This window comes from Canis aureus, chromosome 35, assembly GCF_053574225.1.
Source record: "Canis aureus isolate CA01 chromosome 35, VMU_Caureus_v.1.0, whole genome shotgun sequence".
Lineage (NCBI taxonomy): Eukaryota > Metazoa > Chordata > Mammalia > Carnivora > Canidae > Canis > Canis aureus.
The window spans coordinates 12,674,098-12,694,493 of record NC_135645.1 but is presented as its reverse complement, the minus strand read 5'-3'; the positions used below and the strand labels follow the sequence as shown (position 1 = coordinate 12,694,493).

General features: G+C 39.3%; 1 protein-coding gene across 35 annotated transcripts in view; it reads right to left on the bottom strand.

The window, feature by feature from the left end:
• Positions 1-20,396, bottom strand: part of ZBTB20 (zinc finger and BTB domain containing 20) — a 781,647-nt gene that overhangs the window by 171,073 nt on the left and 590,178 nt on the right. For all 35 annotated transcript variants that reach the window (XM_077884681.1, XM_077884673.1, XM_077884670.1 and 32 more), the window contains one exon: positions 13,266-13,305. The gene's annotated coding sequence lies outside the window, so the exon portion shown is untranslated. The remainder of the gene's footprint in view (positions 1-13,265; positions 13,306-20,396) is intronic.

Here is a 20,396-nt window from a genome sequence, read left to right as displayed (position 1 = left end):
AGAGCATAAGAAAGCCAGACATTCAGTAGTCTGAGCCCTGGGTACCCTGAGCCAGCTGTGTGGCCTCTAGCAGCATCCGGCACCTCTTAACCACATCTCACCCTTCCCGGGGAGTTTGTTCAGGTGGAGAATGAGCTGTTGACTAGGCCTGGTACCCACCACTTGCCTTGCTTGGCCTGAAGGGGTTTCCATATAATCTTTGACAAGTTTTGCCTTTTGTCTTTCTTTCTGGATGCTAAGGATTTAGACACACACAACTTTCTTGTACACACTTTTTTTTTTTTTTTTTTCTGAAGACAGAGAAAGAATGCCCCGGAGCACATGCCATCCCTTATCATCTGCAAATAAACTTCTTGTGCTGAAAGAAAGCTCCAGTTACCACTCAGAACAGCTTTGCACAACTCCTGCTCCTCTAAAAGACTCAGGGAACTCACTCCAAGAACCCAGACGCTCCCTAGCCCAAAACACAGGGAAGACGCCCTGTCACAGTTTGTACTGTGGAGGCAGGGGCTGATGCTGTCACTGTGGCATTTCTGTCTCTCCAGCGTCTTTCACTCTCCCTGAAGTGGCTGAAAAATATTCCATGTCATTAAGTATGTAGTAATACACATGGGAGTTAGAAAGAGAGAGGGAAAGGTGGAGGACATTTGATGACATGGCCTCTAGCACTTTATTTATGAGAACATCCAGAAATCTCTATCTACATCTGGTAGAAGAATAGTGTCAATTCTGCCCTGGAGACATGGATCAGGCAATGTTGCCAGTGTGTATTTTTCCCTTCCCAATAATTTACTGATTTTGGTCTGATGGCAGAGCTCAGATGATCACTTCTACACTCATGTGAGTGAACAATTAGCTTGTCTCTTTGGGGGATGGTCATGCCAAATAAATATAAATATATGTAATCAAGGGAAGTACTAACTGTTGTCCCCCCACCCAGAGACTCCTCAGGTCCCTTGACTGTTGTTGGGTCCCCATCATATTTCCCAGGGGGCCAGTGAGGGTGGGTGATGCCACCAGGGCACAGGGGCATAGGAAACCGCACTGGAGCTGCCCTCGTAGGACTTCAGGGAGCACTGCCTGTGCAGGAAGAATGAGAGGAAGCAGCTAAACATGTGTGAGGCTGCTCGTTTGCCCTTTCAAATTTCTACTGTGTCACTCACCTTTTCATTGTTGATTTATAACCACTCTTAAAATATTAGGACATGTCACAATTTTTTTCCCAGTTTAAAAAAATTTTTTTTTCTATCACAGTGATTTTTATTTTCAGGTAATAAAATTTAATATATTTTCTTGAAGATTTTAGACTTTGGGGCACCTGGGTAGCTCAACTGGTTAAGCATCTGACTCTTTGATTTCGGCGCAGGTCATGATCTCAGGGTTGTGAGACTGAGCCCCGCATCTCTCCTCTCTCTCTGCCTCTCCCCCTTCCCTCACTTAAAAAAAAAGATTACATTAAATAAAATATTTCAGGCTTTGGTTTTATGCTTGGAAAAAGCATCCCATACTCCCAACATGAAATATTCACATGCACAAATTACCAAAATTGACATTTACGAAATTAGTGAAGATGCAAGAAAATGGGCAATCTCTTTTTTCATCGGTGGAGGTATAATTTGATACGTGTTTACTGGAGGACAGTTTAGCAATAGATAAATTTTACTTTCACCGTTTCACTACTAGAAATTTATCCTAAGGAGATAAATTAGGAAAGCGCATTTTTGAAAATGTATATGTGTATAAAGATAGATATTGTAGCATTATTTAGTTAGAAAAAAAGTCCAAGTATCCTAAATGTCCATCAAAAAGTGACTGACTCAATAAATTATCCATAAACTGGAGTACAGTGTAGCTATCAAAAAGGTAATGTAGATCTGTACTTATGAAATGGAAAATGCCTATTATAATGTTTAGTCAAAAAGTAGATTACTGGACAGCAAACAACTCTTCCTTTCATTTTCAAAAGACAAAGAAAAAGAAAAAGAGACAGATGAATGGATAAATATGGAAATATATTTCCCGAAGTGTTAATAGTAAATTTCACTCCCTGGGCAGTGAAATTTTGAATGGATTTTATATTCTTCTTTTTATATTATAATTGTAACAAATTCAAACAAAACTAAATGTATACTCTTTAGAAATAAAAATCAGAACTTTTACTTTGGGGGAAAAAGAGCTTAGACACACCCCGCAACAGCTACTTGAAAGTTCAAATATGAGTTTCTCGGTCATTAGCAATTAGAAACTCTCTTAATAGGACGACATCACTGCCTACCTCAACTTCCCTCCAGGTCAGGCAATTGCAGGTGATACATTGTAGTTCTTGCCTTAGAGGACTTTGAAACTGAGATATTGGAAATAATCCAAATATTTATATATAGGGCACAGTTGGGTAAATTCTAGAGGGTTATATGATTGATAAATAATCATGCAGACATTAACAGTGGCATTTAAAAAAAGAACACTTATGTAAAAAAGGAAGCACTTAATGTAATATTTAGTTAGAAAATAGGATATAACTCTATATATACAATGTATGCCCAATTATGCTAAAATCCAGAGGAGAGACTAGAAGGGAATCTAAAAAAAAATTGTTAATAATAGTTGTTTCTGTATAGTGGCATTATAGATGTTTTCTCTGTACTCTATACTTTCTTAATATTTTACAGTATGTGTGAATTATAGAGCCATGAAAGAAGTAAATATTAAAAAAATACAGCTGCTTTGCTCAACAGCTGCCAAATCCTTACCCCAGATGTATCTGCAATGTAGTTTTGAGTCAAATGGCCCTAATGTCATTTCCTAAAGGAATCTAGCAGAATGGAATGTGTTCAAATAAAGGAAAGCTACCATTGCCACCACCTCTTTCTGTCACCATTTCTTAATGCTTAGAATAAATCTGAGTAAGGAATCCTGCTTCTCCTGGAAATTAGGAATTTCCATGTTCTTCAGATCCTCTTCCTATCTTGCCTTATGTTGCCAGATACTGGGATTTAGGTACACTATAGTACTCTGGTATGTGTCCAGGTCTGGAAGTTGTTTTTGGGGGCTGATGGTATAGGTCACCACTAGAAACGGAGGCTCAGTTATTTATTTCAAATTGGAGTTCTTTGAAATATAAGGATAGGTCGCTACATAAGATCTTCTGTAGTTAATTAGTTTTCTTTCCTTCATTACCTTCCCTCTTCCTTCTTTCCCTCTTTCTTTCCTTCCTCCACTTACCTACACACTTCTCCTGTCTCCCTCCCTCTTTTAAATAAATAACCTTTCTGTACAGTTGGATGCCAGCTCTTAAAATTTAGAGAAAATTCACATAGTACCAATGCCACATTTCAAGTAGATCATCTGATTGTTCCAAAATGATCATATTTTGGCAAAATGATGATGGGAGAAGTCAGAATTGTCATTCATATGTATACAATGCATGTTGAGGCTTGGCAATAAGGCAGGCAGTAGATATTTTTGAGAATGCAAGAAAGTAAGTAGGTAATGCCAGGATGGGGGGAAGGAGCAGGCTCAAGAAAGAAGGATCGACATGGGTTTCTGTGTCCTTTGACTAAAGTTGTCTAACCACGTGTTCCTGGCCTTTTGGACCAAATGGCAACTTTCAATCTTCCATTACTAGGAGCTATTTGACAGCAGGGATGGTACTTTATTTATCTCTTTTTTTTTTTTTTTTTTTTTTTTCTGTATGCAACACAGTGCCTGGTGTAATATAGATGCTCACTAGCTACTTGGAAAATTTGACTGAGCCTTTTTACTGCCTTTTATTAACCTCAGCTAGGAAAGAAGAGAGAAAGAAAAAGAAAGAAAAAAGGAAAGAAATAAGAAAGAAAGAAAGAAAGAAAGAAAGAAAGAAAGAAAGAAAGAAAGAAACTAAAACCCCTGATGTCTTTTCACACATACTGGGTAAAACTCCAATTTAATTTGTACTCAAATATATATCTTTTCTGAGCTTCCACCTTGGTCACTGAACTGCTGGAAAAAAAAAAGTACCCAAGGCAGATGGGTATCAACATTAACCCACCAGATTCACCTAGGCCTTCCATACTGCCAAGGAGAATCCTACTAGGTTTTTCTGGTCAACTTGTCCCATTGGTCCCAAGAACTATTTTTTTAAATTTATTTTATTTTATTTTATTTTATTTTATTTTATTTTATTTTATTTTATTTTATTTTATTTTATTCATGAGAGGCACAGAGAAAGACAGAGGCAGAGACACAGACAGAGGGAAAAGCAGGCTCCATGCAGGTAGCCTGACGTGGGACTGAATCCCGGGTCTCCAGGATCAGGCCCTGGGCTGAAGGTGGCACTAGACCGCTGAGCCACCAGGGCTGCCCCCAAGAACTATTTTAAACTTTCTCTTTCCTCAAATCTCCACCTCACTTATTCTTCGCAGGACTCTGCCCCCTAGTAGCTATCATTTTGGAAACCACTCAACCTCTCAGGACACGGCGCACATCTGCCCCCATCCTTTCCTTCCTCTTTCTTGTAACAATAGGAGATGTCCCTCCTCCAATACTCCCATATATGCTCAGGATTCCATGTCCCTAGCCTTACCAGGAATCTTACACTACTAATCATCCCGACCTCTTCTCTTTCTTCCATAAACTGAATCTCCCCTCTCTACTGTATGCTTCCCAAATGCATACAGACACACCAGTATTTCCATTTTTCTCAAACCTTTCTTTGACCTCACTCCCTCATTCCCAAGTTATTACAGTAGTTCATTCTCCTTTTCTTTACAGGAAAACTTCTGAGAGTTATCCATATTTGTGTTCTCTATTTCTTAACCTTTCACTCTTTCCCCATACCATTACAAACAGGTTATCGCTTCTACCACTTCAACGACACAGCTTTTTTTTTTTTTTTAAAGATTTTATTCACTTATTCATGTAAGACACACACAGAGAGAGGCAGAGACATAGGCAGAGGGAGAACCCCTGCAGGGAGCCTGATGTGGGACTCGATCCCAGGACCCCTGGATCATGCCCTGAACTAAAGGCAGATGCTCAACCACTGAGCCACCCAGGAGTCCCAACAAAACGGCTTTTGCCGAAGTCCACAACCTCCACATTAATATATAAATGCATTTTTCAGTTCCTGACTGACTTGACTTCACAGCAGCACATCTCACTACTGACCACCCTCTTGGAACACTCTCTTCTCTTGGCCTCTATGCCACTGTTTTCTGGTTTTCCTTGTACTCCCTTAGCTGTTCCTTCTGAGGCTATTTCATGGCTCTTTTTTTTTTTTTTTTTTGTTCCCAGGTGATTAAATAGTAAGAGTTCCTAAAGTCTTGGTTTGGGCTTTCTCCTCAGTCTTCCCCCTGGTCCGAGGCAGTATCATCCTCGCCTGAAGTCTCATTTGCCTTGACTTAACTTCTGATTTCCTGCCTAGTCAATATGCTCAGTTATCTTTATCAAAAACACCTCACTCCAGACATCTCAAAAACAGATCTTTCAATCTTCCCTCAATTCCTGTTTTTCTTTGTTATTTCGTGTAACCGTGAATGGTACCGACCTCCATACAATTTTATAAGCATAAAACCAGTAGTCACCGTTGCTGTTTTTCTCTCCTCCATCTCCTACATCCAGTCCTTGAGAACATCCTGTATATCTTGCTTCTGTATTATCTCTCAGTTCCATTTATTTTTCTTCCATTCCCAGTCATTATCCTAGTTGATCTCTTATCTGCTATGCTACAATAGCTTCCTTTCTTTTGCTCCTGCAAAACCGTTCACCACGATGCACTAACTTGATCTTTTTTGTTTTTAATTTTTAATTTTAAGATGACTGCAGATTAGCATGCAGTTGTAAGAGATAATACAGAGAGATTTGGTATACCCTTTACCCAGTTTCACCCAATAGTAATATTTTATATAACTGTAGTAGGATATCACAATCAGGAAATTGACCTTGGTTTTACAGTGGTACAATCCATCTACCTTATTTAGATCTTACCAGTTTTATATGCATTTTGTGTGTGTATGTATATGCGTGTATTTAGTTCTATGCAACTGTATCACCTATATACATTTGCACGATCACCACCACAGTCAAGATACATGATAGTGCCATCATAAGGCTCTTTTGTGCTACCCTTGATAGCCGTAGGGAGCTCCATCTCTCCGCCACTCCTTAACCTTTGTCAATCACTAATCTTTCCTTCATCCTTATAATTTTGTTATTTCAAGAATGCCATATAAATAGAATTATAAAGTATGTAATCTTGAGGTTGGCTTTTTTTCACTCAGCATAATACCTTTGTGATGAACACAAATTGTTGTATGTATTGAGGGTTACTCTTTAATGTTGAGAAGTATTCCATGGCATGGATATACCACAGTTTGTTTAACCACTCACTCATTGATGGTAATTTGGGTTGTTTCCAGTGTGGGATTAGTATGAAAAAAGATGTTATAAACATTGGTGTACAGGTTTGTGTGTGGTTATGTTTCCATCTGTCTGTGATAAATATATAAGGGTCACATGATCTTTTTAGAATACAAAATTGATCATATCATATTCCTTCTTAAGTTTGCTTTCCCATTGCCCTGAAGAAGGTCTTTAACATGGCCTACAAAGATCATGACATCATCATATATCTTTTCAACCTCAATCTGGGCTGCTCATTACCAAAATCTCTCCATCCAGCTATATTTGATGCCTTCACCTATGCTGAACTCTCTGCTTAGAAACCTCTACCACCACCTAATCTCACTTCTTGTCTTTTATCTTCAGATGTTAGCTCAAATATCACTTCCCAGGGGAGCTCCTTGTGAACTTGTAGACTAACTTAGAACCCCCTCTTATAATTGCTCCTAGAGCTCCTGGAACTTTTATTTCACAGCAGAAAGCACAGTTTGTAATTATAAGTTATTTTGTATGGTCATTTGATTAATATGGCTTCCATCCCCGAGACTGTAAACTGAGTAGAGCAGAGACCATGTCTATTTTGCTTGCCATTATATCTTCAGCATTTAGTAGGCAGTCACTCTGCGCTTGATGAAATTTAGCCAAAGTTTTTAAGACAGATAGTTTTGGATTCAAGTTCTATTTTACTTACTAGGCATCCTTGAAAAAATTACTCAAACATGCACAATCTCTGTTTCATCTTCAAAATTACGATTACAACAACATCTAATTAACAAGAATAATTTTAAAAGTTAAATCACATAGCTGTTAAAAGTATTTTGTCCAGTGCCTAAAGCAAGGCAAGCACTCGACACATGCTATTTCTTATTGTGATTATTAGTTTAACCAAAGATAAGAGTTTTTGTATTTTTTTCCTCAATGAGGTTTTAGTCCATTATCTTAATTCCTTGCCTGTTCCTGGGGTTCTGATTCAGGGAACTCTGAGAGTCTGAAAAAGAACCCTTAGTTTAGATCTCTGATAATTCTATGACTACAGGTTCCAAGCCAAGGTATGTCTCCTTAGGTGAATACCTTGTTTGGTCTCTTGGCTGTGGTTCTCATTTTCATCTCACTCAGTACTTCCTCCTCTTGTTTTCCAGCCTGTGGATCAGAAGACTGGTAGGAATGCTTCTTTCTGATTCCTAGTTTCCAGAAAGAAGTTTTTTGTTTTGTTTTTTTAGAAAGAAGTTTTCTAAACACAACTTTTCTCTGTCTCATTCCTTATACTTCCCCATAGAGGTGAATGGGAGTTAGTGGCCTGGAAGAGCATTGCTCTTACGCAGATCCAAATTTTCCCTTGGGAGGGCTTTTCTAAAATTTAGATAGAAGGGAAGGGAATCAATGAGCCCATCTTACCTTTCATACATCCTTCAACCAAGCCTAGTGAAAAATTTTTGTTCCTTACCTAGCAGTTATTTCGTCTCATTTTTTAATGGGCTTACAACTTTAGTGGGAAAGAATAGTGACATTTATTGGACCCTGTCAAAGATTCAAACACTGAGGTTTATGCTTTTGCTTGGGATATCATTTGTTTGCTCTCATCTTTATATATATATTCTAGCCATTTTTCAAGACCCAGCTAAATCACATTTTACATGACACTTTCCAGCCCTCAAGGTTCTCTTTCATGAATGAAATCTTATAGTACTTACTGGACTGTATCATTTCTTTTGGAATTGTCACTTATTGTCTCATATACATATGGCATACTCAACAGTGTAACTTCTTTTCCTAATCCAATTTTGAGTTCCTTAAGAGCAAGCAAGGGCAGTGTCCTAGATTTATGTTTTAGCTCTCCACTAAACACGATTTCTTCTTATGTAGTAAGTTCTTAATAATATCTTATGGGATGATTGTGCTTGAGGCTGGCCCACTGACCAGGCTGTGATTTGAAGGATCAAGTTACAATTAATATGGTTTAGTGGCTGGATGGTTTCTGAAGGGGTGGTAGCAGTGGCCAAAGGAAAAAAAAATGCTACTATGAGTATGTCCCTGAACTGTGTTATGAGCACTGTTTAGATATATACAGGTAGTGAAGCTTAATCCTATTATGTGCTGAGTTTTCATCCTGGTAATATACTCCTCCATTTTCCTTTATGAAAGGCATATGGAATACATGGTCTGATAGGCAGAAAGGCTAAGAGAAATGCAAGCAGAGGGAGGTAATGCTCTTAGGTGTGGTAGGCTGGTGTGCAGAGTGTTTTGATTCTCTGAATTAGTCGAAAGATGAAAAAAATAGCCACTACTACCACAGGAAATAAATTAGAAGGAAAGGTCCTGAAAATGGTATCTGAGCAATGAAAGACAGTGAATATTTTAAAGATCACTGAATTTAATTTATTCAACCTAAATGCATAAAAGTACAGGTGGGGACATTATTTATGCAGGTATATGCAAATCACTTTATAAAATAGGCAAAGCCCTTCTGCTTTTTATAAGTTGCCAAGGTGGTTCCTGATATTTTAAAAGCTATACACCTTTAATGTAATTTCCTAAGAGTTGGAATCCCTCTGTTGGAATCACAGTCATTGTCAGAGCGAGTTTATTTTTTTTCTTTCCTCTGGGACTTCTACAAGGCTCTCATAACCATCATAAAAAGGGTGGTTTCCACAGAGATATGACTAGAAAAATCACTTGGAAATCACTGAGGAGCAAGTCACAATGTTCAAAGCGGAGAATAGGGGCTTTGAAAACATGAACCCATCTGACCTCTTGAATTTAGTACAGTGAATTCCTGAGCTCTGAAACATGGGGCCCGGCTGTGCATGCCATATTGGTGCTATAAGACTGGCAGTAGGTTGGCTGTGGCATGGTCTATTTCAAACTCCTTCACAGTGCCCAGTGTTGCATGTTCCCAGATGACATTTGGTTGGCAGAAGCTGGGCTTCCAAAGCTGGCAGTCTGGAATGCAGCCCACTATGTTTTGACAAACACATAATTGACCATCTGATCACCAGCCTACAGTCTGCATTCAGGTCACTGGGGGGACCTGGGCTTTCAATAGGTCCCTACTCCTCATCTTGTTCATCTTCTCAAACCTTTCTTCAGAAAGCAATATAGAGAAGACTTAAACACACCCACACATACCCTCCCATTTGCAAAAGAGAACATGGCCCATGAAACATAAGCTGTTGAAAATTTCCTTTAAATTGTCCTGGCAGCCCAAAGTGAACAAGAGAAAAGCACATTTATGGTGAACTCTAATTCAGAAAGAGCTAAGAGACATACTGAACTGTTTAAAGACCGGCAGTATATACATTGCCATTCAGCTCAATGGCTTGGAACTCCTTAGAAAAAGACAGCATAGGAAACTGATAGAAATTGGGTATTGCTTGACTTTAAGGGGATGCTATTAAGAAATGTTTCAATTTCAAGTGAAAGAAGGGAAAAGCAAGACACTGGAAATGGCTTCTTCCTTATCCGCCTGATACTCCCCCAAATCTACTGTGGGAGGAGAAGTCACACATCTCTGTGACCAGCAGGCAGCAGCTCAGAGTGACTTCAGATTCAAATTCAGGTCTCCTGTAAAGCTCCTGTAAAGAGTGCTTTGGTTTGAAATCACAACTCATGAACCTTTCTCCTAGAAGGCAGGGATTGTGTACTAGGCCAAGATATGCTGGCATTACGCAGATGTCAGTGTCTATGTCGACACTACCAGAGGGCCTCTCCTCTCCACTCACACCCCCACTGCACAGTCCAGGCCTTTGGTTTTTACCTTTGACCTGGTCTCCCTTTTCTCAACCATCCATGTCTATGTAGCTAGAGTACTCTTTTTCTAGAACATACATCTGCTTAAAATTTTTCAAAGCTTCCACAAGCCTGCCACACATCACATCCAAATTCCCCCACGTGACTTCCAAGACCCTTCGCAATCTGCCTTCTACCCACTTTCCAGCCTCACCTCCCAGGATCTCCTTTTGGCCGCCATGCCCCAGCCATACTGAACTAATGTCCTCTAGAGTTGGCTGCTGCTCAACGCCTCTTGATTTTGAAAATACTCTTGCTTTGTTTTTTGGATTTGGATCCCTTTTTCCTCCCCTTCCCCAACATTGACTCCCCAAACTGCAATTCATTTTGTAGACTTTTAGACCCAGCTTGCAGGTGGCACTCCTTTCTTGTTCCTCTTGCTACATCTTGTTTATACCTCCACTCCAGCGTCCATCACAAGCTACAGCCTTTATTTACTCTTTATCACCCCCACCAGACTGTGAGGTTCTTAGCAACAGGGAGCATTTCTTATTTATCTTGGAGTTCCAGGAACGAAGCATAGTGACTAGCTTTCTATAAATGTTTGTTGACTGAAAACTGAATAAAGAGCTGTGCATGATAATTAATCAAAACTAAGCCAAGCAGTAGCATTAGCTTCTATAAGCTAAGCATGGAGCCTATTAGCAATCTAATGAAGGCAGAAGATCACAGCAGTAAGGCTCTCTCTGACGGTTATCATGGGGTGAAAGGAAGAGTGAGGGATAGAGGGTGTGATGGAAGAATGTCTTGTTAGGAGAGAATGTCACGGAGGCAGTGAATTTTTAGCCTTTTCAGTACTGAAAGGTATTGTTCTGAGAATGAATCTGAGTCTGAATTGTGGAGAGGTCTAATTTATAATAACCTGGTTTCTCAAATAGGCAAAGTCTGTGCTACCTGCTACAAGGCAGCGTGGCAGGCTATGGAGGGCTCCTCTTTGTTTCTGCTGAAGAGTCATGGAATGGAAAACTCTTGGGGGGAACATCTGGAAGCTATTCCGTTCTCATTGAAATCTGTGTCAAATCCAGATTGGGACTTTGGACCAAATGCAGGGCCAGGGAGGGAGGGTGGAATTCGCACCTGTCTGGAGAAGGCCATGGAAGAGGCCCTGGGAGCTAGAGACACCGGGGGATAATGTTCTGATCTGTTCCCAAGGAGCTTTTCTTTTCCCTTTGATAGGTATCTGGGACACCACCCCTGAAGCCATCAGCTGTGTCTGTGGGGCACTTGAGGACAGCAGGACTGTCACAGGCCCCGTCACCCTTGAAACAAAAGCAGCCTCAGGATTTGGAACAACCCAAGCAAGCATGAAGCCCGGCCCAGGGAGGGGGGCTGGGACAAGGATCGTGGGTATAGGCACGGGCTGTCAGCCCATTACAGGTCATCCTCTCAGCCCTATCTCTGGTTAAAAACTAGGATCTCTCTAGAAGCTGCCTGATTGATGGTTGATGTAGCATAGAATCAGTTTCACATTTTCCTATGAGCCAGAAACAGCCTTTCAATTACGTTTTTATCTCAAAGGTCTCCCCCTCGATTTCTAATCTGTGACACAGGTCCCCAGTCCCCTGTACCGCTTGTGTCTGAGGCTTGCCCTACAGTGCTGACGTCATAATAGCTGAGCCGTGCGGGCAGGAGTGCACTGTGCTGACTCATCCCCGGTGATGTGAGGATTAATGCCTTGTCTAACACGGAGCTATTATGTGAACTGTTTTTACACAAAAGAACTGTAACAAAAATGATTTGCCAGAGGACTAGAAATATGCAGTGCTAGGTAACTGAAGTAGCGATGCAGAGACATAAAGTGGTAACCACAAGCATGCACGTTGACACCCTCCCAAGCATTGACAGACCTGCTCTATCAACACAGAGGATAAGGAATAACACGACTTGTCAGGGGCAGGGAGGATCCACTCCTGCTGTATAAATGCATTACACACAGTACCGGTTGTCTTTGGGGAGTTTAACCAATCTCCTTTCTCTGTCAAATGGCTGTCACTTTGGACTTTAGCCTTACTGTCCATCCTTTGGGGGATTGTGCTCCCCGGAATATATTTGCAACTAGCTTCCAGGAATGTTCGTGGAAGCCACACACACATACAAGCGAGCCATGGGGACCCCCTTTCTGAGCAAATGATTACCACACAAGAAATACCTCCGAGTGAGAAGTCAGTGAAATAAGACAGATGTTGTGAATAAGGGACAGCACTCACCAGAGAGCTAGAAGCAGCTGGGAAGATGCTGATGATTATTTATCACATAAGGTGATTGCCCCTACCTGTAGCATGTCTCGGGCAGTGTCTCATGTAGTGAGTGACTAGGATTATTTGGGTTCATTGCTGCAGAATCTCTTACAAGCAGCCCGAGGTAAAGCTTATCCTACCCATTCAGTACAGCCTGGTTTGGGCTTTAAAGAACAAATGTTCCCTCTTTTCATCTGAAATCAAGAAATCAAGTTTTTTCCTCTCTCTTTTTTTTCCCCTCCCTTTTCAAATGACTTCCCATCTTTTCTCAAAAAGGATGGTACCTTCTACAAACCTCTTGGCACATGTAATCCCAGATTTCTCTCTCTTTTTTTTTTTCCTGGACTTGTGATTACAGACACTATTTTAGCCCAAATGGATCAAGCTTTATAGATCACGCTTGTACTTCTTAAGTAAAAGAGTATTGGAAATTTTGGCCATAAATGAAAGCTCTGACCGAGAAGTTGAAATTAACTATTGGACCTAGAGATGGGTGTATAACTGAAGAATACATAATTGCCCATTGATTGACAGTGGAGCAAAAGCCCAACTGTTGCTGATATCTGGCTGAAGAATGTAAGCTCTAGTTTAGAGAAGCAGTGACTTCTGCAAACAGCAGCTGCGGCTTAGTAAAAGGCAGTCTTTATATAAGTCCAATGCCTGAGGCCCTGGTCTTTTCAGCCCCCTCATGGATGGCAACTACTACCACCACCAATAGCATCAATTCCAAACCCAAATGAAGCTAACACATAGCAAAGACGTGCTGGAAACCACAACAAAGTCAACTAGAAAACATGCCAATAAAGATCCAAATTTCCCAAATATGACACTTTCTTGAAAAGTAAAGAAACCAATTTTACTTACATAAAGAGAAAGGGCAGGCCACAGACTGCTGGTCAAGGAACTGGAAAAACAAAAACAAAAACAAGGAATTAAAAATAAATCCAAGGATACTACAAGGAAATCTAGGTAATAGAAAACCGGGTTGCTCCTAAGGATGAGTAGTAGGAGCGTGTTTTATTACATGTAGCCCAAGAGAAAAGATCCAGCTCCATAAAATTTTCCAAAGGTGTGATGTTCTGCTATATGACCAACACAGTACTTCCCAGTACACTGAGAGACAACCTTTTCCTTTGTCGACTTCATTCTGATCTGTATGGTACGAGTATTTTCTAGAGTTATGCTTTTCAATACAGTAGCCCCCATCTACACTTATCTATTTAAATTAGTTAAATTTTGGGGATCCCTGGGTGGCTCAGCAGTTTAGTGCCTGCCTTTGGCCCAGGGCATGATCCTGGAGTCCCAGGATCGAGTCCTGCTTCTCCCTCTGCCTGTGTCTCTACCTCTCTCTCTGTGTCTCTCATGAATAAATAAAATCTTTTAAAAATAAATAAATTAGTTAAATTTTAATAAAAAAACCATAAATATTTAGTTCCTAGTCACATTAGCCACATTTCAAGTGCTCAGTAGCCACTTGTGGCTGGTGGTTGCCTTATAGGTAGAACATTTCTATCACTGCATAAATGTCTATTTGGGCAGCACTGACTAGAATAGGTTAAGGCTTTACCGTATAGTACAGGGAAAGTTTTATCGAATTACAACAAAGATGGATAAAACTCTGATAAGCTTTGGCTCTTTTAAGGGTAAATTCAGTATGTTTAACGTCCCAAAGATCCTATGGACACATTTAACACCTACATGCACCGTCGCCCCTCAGCTGAAGACTTGATGTGATGCAGCCTCATGTTGGCTTGACTGAGAACCATATACCACCTCCTCTGCCTCTTCTCTCCAGCCTAGGAGTGTCCCCTCTGACAAAATGATTTTAAATGAAAGCATCTGTCTCCCCAAACGCATCACTAATGATGAAAGCCTCAGGTTTGCAGGGAGTAGATCTTAATAGTTTCTCCTTCTGTATTTCAAATCAGATAATTCTCCTTTGCAATCTTCAACTTACAAGCCAAATGAGCTATAATGGGATTGGCCTGCTCACCACTGTTTTGACAACTTCTCTTAGAGTAAAATAAAACTGAAGATCCATGAGAAATTAATAAACCAAGCAGGGATACTAAAAAAGCAGGTCTCTCTACCCATACCCCACTCAAATATATCAAGGACTTAATATATGCTGATTGGATTCTTGCCTCTCTGACGCCATGATTTTAACTACTTCATAGAAGGCTCCAGAAGTATGCAAAACAAATCATACTAAGATCAAGTAGAGGGATCTGATTATATAACTTAGCCTAGAATAAGGCTAAAGCAAACACAAAGAAACAAACAAACCAGTCAGAGAGATTTCACTTCTCAACAAGTTTTCTAGACTAGTGCCCTATCACAGACTTTCCTCCAAAAGAAAAGTTTTCTCTTTATGGCTAATGTGAGACCCTGGCCATGCACCTGTAAGTGTTAAGGAAGGTATTCCCGTCCTTGAACAAGAAGAGTTAAGATGAAAATCTGCAGCCTGGATAATAATGTATGCTAACACAAGAGAGGCTGGGAGTCTACACTGCTTTCAAATTATTTTACAAAATTGATGAGTTTAATGAAAACTTTAAGCAAGATAATTAGATTATATATGATTCATTGGAAGTACACACAAACTTAAAATATATATAAAGATTGATTAGTCTTCAGAGACTTTAAAATTCTAGGTTTTGCTACATTCTAGTCCCTTTTATAAACCAGGATCCTAGACCGTTGCACCAGTCTATTTTTTAAATCTCCTTCCTTCCTCCCTCCTTTTCCCTTTTTTCCTTTTCTTCCAACTTTTTTGAGCTTGCTCTTTCCCCCCAACCTTTGGGAAAAAGGAGAAAAATATGATTCATGGTTTTTTATGAAATATTCCCACTTATTTCTCTGTTGCATGTTATAAGCCCAATAGCTCTCAATAATACATTATGCTTTTTAAAAACTATACTTAGCATTTATATTCTTATATCTAAGCACATAACTTTCCTTTTCAAATTTCAAGAAGCATTTATTCATAAAAGTTAATCAGTCAAAATTAAACTTTTGATGTGATCAAAAGAGATCAATGTAAATTGTACCCAGATTGATTATTACATCCAAGGTCTGGAATGAAGAAGAAATATCTTTTCTGGATGTCAAGTGACACACAGGCTGTCAATGACAGGAATCCAAGATGGAGAGAAAAATCACAGTGTGTATGTCACAGTCTAAGACAAATTAAAGCCAAATTAAATTGAAGATGTTATTGGATATAATTGTTGTCTTTATATATTAATGAAAAACAGTAATACCTATTCCAAATTTAATATTAAGGCTAAAAATTTAATCTCAGAGTTCTTATACAATTTATAAATGTTCATAAACGTCAAAAGGCCCCTACTTCTTGATTGAATTACAATCTGCAATTTTGAGAATATGTATTAATCTACATAGGTTTATTCCTGTTCTGTTCAAATTGTTATTTTATTGATATGCGCCCTTTCTGCCTAAGTAATATTCACCTTATATGTCTGTAAGTTGTTTTCATCTGAAATGCAAAGAATTATCCATGGTAATTTTGCATACGATGAAAAACATTTGCATTAAGCATGCTAGGCTACCTAGCAAAGAATATATAACTATAAAGTCCAAATGAATCAGGACCCTAAAACATGGTGGGGGAGGTAAGAGTAGAGTGGGGTAAGGGGGTGGTTTATGGTGAAGTCTAATTGCATCCTGTGATTTCTCCACAGAAATTATTGTATAGTGTCAATCTCTAAGGAACTAAATGTATTATTAATTAAATGTATTATTAATAAAGATTAGTCTACTCTGATTTCAGTTTATGTAATGTTCAAGGGCAATGGTTTCCAACATTTTGAGGTGATATGGATCCCTATGAAAATCCCTCCCCAAAGAAACTCCTTACCAACACCAAGTTTCAAGAAACTTCCAGACTCCAGAAAGGTTATCCATGAAGTCCAGTTAAAGCCACCCTTGGCCTAGGGGAGAGGTGAGAGAACACCTGTGAAATCCCACTGCTATCACCTCTAGGGAGATGAGCAAGTTGCTATAAGCTGAAGCCAGAAGAAAACAAAAGATATAGAAGATAGAGCACTACATGGGTGTGTGTGTGTGTATGGCTAGGGACACCCAGACTACCAGACTCTGACTTACTTAGTTCTTTACAATTCCTTTTTAAACGAGTCCACAGAAGCTTAGGAACAGTGAGGTAAAGGAATAGTGAGCAGAGAAATGAGAACAGTTACTATTTACTCAGCACCTTCTGCAGTTGCAGGCATCCTGTTAAGTAAATGCTTCTCAAATTTGAATGTGGGCATGTCCAGGGATGTGGAGCAACGTCACAGGAGCGCACCAAGTCATGGAATAAATAATAAAGACATGACTGTCTTTTTGGAGGGTCAGTTGTCCCTGTGGCTAAGTCATTTAAACTGTTATTTGTACATATGTTTATTAATCCGATAACTTGGATATTAGAGAAGAGAAAACAGCCACTGTTCTTGTCCTTGTGGAACTTCTAGTTCAATGAAACAAATAAGAACGTAGTGAGGAAGAGGAATGCAGAATGTGTCATTTGTAGGATGAACCCTGAGAGCTCACTGAAAAGTCTCATCTGTGGCAGACTGCTTCAGGCAATGGCTTGCACCCTGAGTGCTGGATCACTCTCTGTAACCAGAGGATCACCTCTGTGGAAGAGTTCGAAAAGCAGCATTAGCCGTAGATCATTTCATCCTGACTAGAAGAGTAAATACTGTTAACTTCCAATTTACTATAGAACAAGGGAGATTTGAGAAATTAGGAAACTTACCCCAAATCCCACAGCTGCTGGGATCTGAATAGGTTTGTACCATTCCAAAGTCTACATATTTTTCACCACTAAATTATACTACATCTAGGTATTTCCCATTTTATGTTTCCCCTTGAAATCTGGGCTCATTCAGGATTTTGTAGGCTAGTTTAAGCTTCTCCTTTGGAAGGAGACAGGTTTGGCTTGATTTGTATTCTAAATATTTCACAGTGGTAAGGGAAAGCTATTATTATACCCATTTTATGGTGCGGAAGCTGAGCCACTTGCCAGCTGAGGTATCTGGCTGGGTTAAAAACGGAATCGGGTTGTCAGTCTTTCATTCCTCTTGACTGACTGAAGCCTAGGCAGCAGTACTGTCCAAAGGCTTTTTTGTACACGGGATTCACACTGGTGGAGAAAGAGTGAGAGAAACTTTGCAAGGGGAAAATAATCGTGCAATACGAAAATGGAAAATAAGTAATCATAACTCACTCGCAAAAACTGGTTACTTTTAGCACTGTGAATAGAAAAGAGAGAGCTTATTCATCACAAATGAATCAGAAAATTAGAATGTGTCACAGCATTGATGATAGAGCTGAGGAATTCAGATGAACTGAAGTTCAACACTTATCCTTCTATCTGAAGAGGGTAAATGGTGTGACAACAGGGCAGAAATGACCTCTTCCATGTGCCTTTAATCTTTCCAATCTTTTTTCTTCAACCTTCTCTCTAGAAGTCATGTGGGTTTATATCTTTGTTTTCTATGGGTAGAGATAACATTTTAACATCCTTTTAATGTTCTAGAAGTATTGTATTAATTAATTCTTATGTGGGAGTCATTCCAAATAGTAGGATGAAGATTTTTACCTTATTGATTTCCCTAATACCTTTCTGGCTTCTGTGTTTTCAAAGGCTGAGGCACTATTGGATTTTTAGATTCATATGTCTCTCAGAATAAGTGCCAGCTTCATAGGTTCCTGTCAATTGATATTCCATCTTCTCTATGGATACATGATTTCCTTTATCTGACAGATTCAAGAAATTTTATGCTAGATTTAATGACATTTCATGCTCCCTGAATTTGGAGGTTTTTAATTCTCTATTTTCTATCTGGCAAAAGGTTTACAAGTTAAAGTCAGATGGAAGGGTTATTCGGATGTGTGTATAGAGCATGTGCAATCTCCCACTAGCTAGATTTTGGGGTCTCCTGAAGACAAGTCTCTTGAAATATTTTCATTCCTTTTGGTCCGTCTTATGAAGACCATAAATGCCACAATGGCCTTTCATATCTTAGGGTCTGCTTTTCAAGACCAGCCATTTTTTTGGATCCATCTTGAGAAAGATGATAAGGAAATCAAAATGATGCCTTGCTCTCCTTAATATGCTATGTTAAATCTGAAAAACATCTACCTTAAAAAAACTTAGATGATAAAATAATGATCAACAGAAAGAGATAACTCAAAAACTAAAGTTTAGCATTTAGGTCTAGGCCTGTTTCTAGGTCTGAAATATTGCTGAGATAGAACTTGACACTCCACCCCACCCCATATAAATCCTCCCTAGTTTTCCTGAGTCTTACAGGTATAGGACCTGAAAGATAAGAATGAAACAAATGCTGGAGAGCTGAGGCGGGTGGCAGGGCAGGGCAGGAGGTAATGTCAGGGACTGAACTTGTTTTATACATTCAGGATGATTTCTTACAGTTCCTCAAACAGATCTAACTCTGTTATGAAGACAGTCAAGAGCTCTCTATGACCTGAACCCAAACAACTTTTCCTTCTGTATCTTGAACTCCTGAAGTTGTAGTTTCACGGGTTTAAGACAGATTGGTCTACCAGGACCTTTGACTATAGTACAGTGATATCCCTTAGGGAATGCTAAATAGGTCTGGCAATGTTATCACATGGTCGAATCAATTAGAAATACCTGGTCATAATGCTGCTCAGAGACCGCCGTGAATGCCTTTTGGCACAAAAAGGTTGTGTCTATTACAAGGGAAACTCATCCTGAGATCCCTCAGTGTATAAACACAGAAAGTAACATGTTAGTGGTACAGAGGGCTTTGGAATAAATACGGGCACAGCAGGAGAAAGAAACATCCAGATCAGTGTGAACAGAAGGCTGTCTTTACTCAAATGGTTCCCTCAATTTTTTTAACTCAAAGGGAAAAATCATGACATAAAATTTATACCAAAAGATATAAATTAAGCAGGTACTTATACCTAATGATCTGTTAGATACTAAACCAAGAAGACAGCATGGGCACAGTATGTGTTTTAAAGACTTGGAAAGAACTTCCACAATATAGATTGAAAAAATGTTACTTTCGTCCTTGTCACCATCAACTATTTGCTTAAGAGAATCCAAGATCTTTCACAATCTGGCCCCAATCCACCCCTCTTGTTTTTTGTTTGTTTGTTTGTTTCTGGCTTTTTTCCCCCCACCGCTGCTTCCTTATATACTGTGACAGACTATTGGCTCCTCCCTGAACATGCCTAGGACATCTTTGTCTTTGAGCCTTTGCTAACAGTTCACACTTGAATCTCCCAAGCCTAGCATAGTGTCCTAAACACAGCATGACACTCCAACATTTGTTGAATAAATGCTGTCTGTCTATTTTAGGAGACAAAGATGATAGAAAAAAGTTGTTAAATCAGTAAATAAATAGCACAAGAGAGAGGTCAAGGAAAAGTTAATTTTAGTGCGTTTTAGGAGTGGGGGCAAGATGAGCTTTAAGATTAGGAAAACTGATGCTCTTTATTCTTGGGTCTAGCCAATGCTATGAGTCAGTTACTTTTTTGGGAACAAGTTTCAACCTCAAGGTTAAATGAACACAAATGCTCTGTCCATCAGCATATAATGAAAAAGCTGTGGCTATTTCCACATCAGCACAGTGAAATTAAAATATTCAGTGTCTTTCTCAGAGGCATCATATATGACAGAACTTTTTAAAATAGTCCCCTGTGCCACTCTCATACAGAAAGAGCTATAAAAACAAAAATAAATATTTAAAAAAAAACGGTGGGATAATTTTGTTTTGGAAAGAAAAAGCTAAGGTATAGCTTCATGGTTTTCTGACTATGAGAGTTGTTATAAAGAAGATAACGATCGACATTTTTGTCCTCGGGCATAATGATATTAAACTGTCCACTGAAGAATTTAAGTTAAGACTTAAAGATGAGCATCCTAAATGCAAGTGGTAAATAATCAAATAGATTGCTAAGAGCAGTTATGAA